Below are 3,708 nucleotides of genomic sequence, written 5' to 3'. Positions count from 1 at the left end.
TATGGATGCTTGTCATATACTATTAGGTCGTCCTTGGCAATATGATAGATTTGTGAAGTTTGATGGAAGGACTAATGTGTATGTTGTGAGAAAAGGAGAAAAAGAGAGACAGTTTGCTTTAAAACCTTTGATAAGCAACAAGTCTTCTAATGTTACCTCTAATTCGAAGAATTCTTATTTGATTAGTGAAAGGGAATTAGAAAAAGAGATTTGCAGCAACAATGTGGTATATATACTTGTTTCTAGTGAGATTCGAATTGATCAAGATAAACAAGCAAAGAGGCCGTATGAATTGGAATCTGTTTTAGAAGAATTCAAGGATGTCTTTCCTAAGGAATTACCTCCAGGACTACCTCCTATTCGTGGGATAGAGCATCAAATTGACTTGATTCCGGGAGCACCATTACCTAATAAGGCAACCTATAGAAGTAATCCAGAAGAAACAAAGGAGATGCAAAGGCAAATTTAAGAGCTTATGGCTAGAGGATACGTGAGGGAAAGTATGAGCCCTTGTGCCGTGCCTACTTTACTTGTCCCAAATAAAGATGGGAGTTGGCGCATGTGTATTGATAGTAGGAGTGTGAATAACATCACTATAAAATACCGATTTCCTATTCCGAGGTTAGATGATCTACTTGATGAACTACATGGTTCAAAGTTGTTTTCTAAGATTGATCTTATGAGTGGTTATCATCAAATTCGAATGAGAGAAGGAGATGAGTGGAAGACATCATTCAAGACTAAGTTAGGGTTGTATGAATGGTTTGGTGATGCCGTTTGGACTCACTAATGCACCTAGCACTTTCATGAGGTTGATGCATGAGATACTTAAACCTTTCCTTGGCAAGTTTGTTGTTGTTTATTTAGATGATATTCTGATATACTCTAAAAATTTGCATGATCATCTAAATCATCTAACAAGTGTGTTTGAAGTGTTAAGAGAGAAGAAACTCTATGCTAAGCTTGAAAAATGCTACTTCTTAGTGCCTAGTGTTACTTTTCTTGGTTATGTTGTATCAAAAGATGGAGTTTCAGTTGATCATTCGAAAGTAGAGGCTATTAAAACTTGGCCTATTCCTACTACTATGAGTGAAGTAAGGTCTTTTCATGGTCTAGCTTCGTTCTATAGAAGATTTGTCAAGAATTTCTCAAGTATTGTGGCGCCTATGACCGAATGTTTGAAGAAGGACAAGGGTAAATTCGAATGGACTAAAGATGCTCAAAGTGCGTTTGAGTTGGTTAAAAAGAAGCTATGTGAAGCACCTATACTTGCGTTACCAGATTTCTCAAGTCCTTTTGAAGTTGAAACCGATACTAGTGGAGTTGGAATTGGAGCAGTTTTACTCCAAAAGAAGAGGCCTATTGCATATTTCAGTGAGAAATTGGGAGGAGCTCGATTGAACTATTCTACTTATGATAAAGTGTTCTATGCCATTGTTAGAGCTTTAGATCATTGGAGTCATTATCTCCGACCTAATCACTTTGTGTTGCATTCTGATCATGAAGCATTAAAGTACATACATGGACAACAAAAGCTCAATCCTAGACATGCTACGTGGGTTGAATTTTTACAATCATTTAATTTTTCTTCAAGGTACAAAGAAGGGAAATCAAATGTTGTGGCTGATGCATTATCTAGAAGATACACTTTGATTGGAATTCTAAATAGCAAGCTACTTGGTTTTGAATTGATCAAAGAATACTATAAAGGTGATGATGATTTTGCTACATTGATTGAAGAGTGTTCTAAAGGAGCCGTGGGTTCTTATTTGCTGCAAGATGGTTTTCTTTTCAAAGGAAATCGACTTTGTCTTCCTAAGTGTTCTATTAGAGAGCTAGTTGTTAGAGAAGCTCATGGGGGAGGAATTGCTGATCACTTTGGCATTACAAAGACCTTGAGTATGTTACAAGAACACTTCTATTGGCCTAAGATGCTCACGGATGTGCAACTAGTTATTTCTAGGTGTGCAACTTGTCAAAAAGCGAAGGCTACTTTTCATCAAGGCTTGTATACTCCTTTACCTGTTCCAGACTCACCTTGGGAAGATATTTCTATGGATTTTATTGTGGGATTGTCGAGAACACAACGGGGGAAAGACTCTATTATGGTTATTGTGGATAGGTTTTCTAAGATGGCTCACTTTGTTCCTTGTCACAAAGTGGATGATGCTATGAAAGTGGCGGAATTATACTTCAAAGAGATTGTTAGATTGCATGGAATTCCGAAAACTATTGTGAGTGATCGAGATACAAAGTTCATGAGTTTCTTTTGGAAGTCTCTATGGAAGCTTGTGGGAACTAAATTGCTCTTTAGTACATCTTACCATCCACAAACTGATGGACAAACCGAGGTTACTAATCGTACTCTTGGTGCGCTTTTGCGTGGGTTAGTGAGTAAGACACAAAAGGATTGGGACATCAAGTTAGCTCATGCGGAGTTTGCTTATAATAGATCACCTACATATGCTAACAAACATAGTCCTTTTGAGGTAGTCTATGGAGTCAATCCGAAACTTCCAATTGATCTTGTTCCATTGCCTAAGGGTGAATTAATTCACAAAGATGTCGAGTCTAAGTTGAAGAGTATGCTGAAATTACATGCTCAAGTTCGAACAAGAATAGAGAAAGTAAATGACATGTACAAAGCTAGAGCAAACAAGCATAGAAGGCAACAAAGTTACACTGTTGGAGACTTGGTATGGTTACATTTGAGAAAGGAAAGATTTCCAGGAAAACGCAAGAATAAGTTGATGCCTAGAAGTGAAGGTCCTTTCAAGATTATTGAGAAGATCAATGACAATGCTTATAAGTTAGAACTTCCAGGAGAATATGGAATTAGTGCTACATTCAATGTTGGCGATTTGGCTAAGTATATTCCTGATGAAGAACTTCGAGATTTGAGGACAAATTCTTTCGAAGAAGAGGAGGATGATGCAAGTCTAAGCATAGAGAACTTCGAAGATTTGCTTATCATGCATCAAGATAACTTGTCCCTAAACATTGATTCAAGCCAAGCATTGCATGGACACTTTCTTGGATATCAAAGCAAAGCCACGGTTTGCTTAGTGACTTTTCTTGGAGTCTAGTTCACTTTCTTGAACTTTCTTGAATTTTCTTTACTTAGATTTTGCTTACAAGTTTTTACCTTTCACTTGAAAGGGTTTTTCTTGGTTCAAGCATTAGGATCTTTAATCTTTATTTAGTTGCTTTTAAAATCAGTTAGTTAGCAAAATGAATCAGTTTAGGCGTGTGCTTGTTCTCCGAGGAGATTGGCATATGCTTGTGCGCCAAGGTGCTTGCTCTTCAAGCAAGTTAGAATTCTAGTTTAATTAGGATTGAATTAGGGACTTGTCCTAATCTTCCTAGGTAAACTAAGTCTTATAAATAGGGCTGTAAACACACGAATAAATATACATAGATTAATATTCAGATTTATTTCTTAAGTTGCATACTTGAGTTTTTGTTGATTGCGATCAATTGCTGTTTTGCTTGTTTTAGTTAAAACATTCGTTTGGATTGATTAATTAGGTGGATTCTTAATTGATTAATCTTAGTTTTTGTTTAATTCTTGGTGGATTTCCTGTATAGAATTAGACTTAAACATATCCCTTGTGTTTTGTTGATTTTTCGGATCAATAATTCACATCACATTCTAGGTCCTTACACGCCTGCTCCATGCGGAAAGCGCTACATCCTGGTGGCTGTGGA

This window comes from Chenopodium album, chromosome 8 (genome assembly GCF_948465745.1).
Source record: "Chenopodium album chromosome 8, dcCheAlbu1.1, whole genome shotgun sequence".
In the NCBI taxonomy this organism is placed as follows: Eukaryota; Viridiplantae; Streptophyta; class Magnoliopsida; order Caryophyllales; family Amaranthaceae; genus Chenopodium; species Chenopodium album.
Note: the sequence above shows the minus strand (reverse complement) of the source record.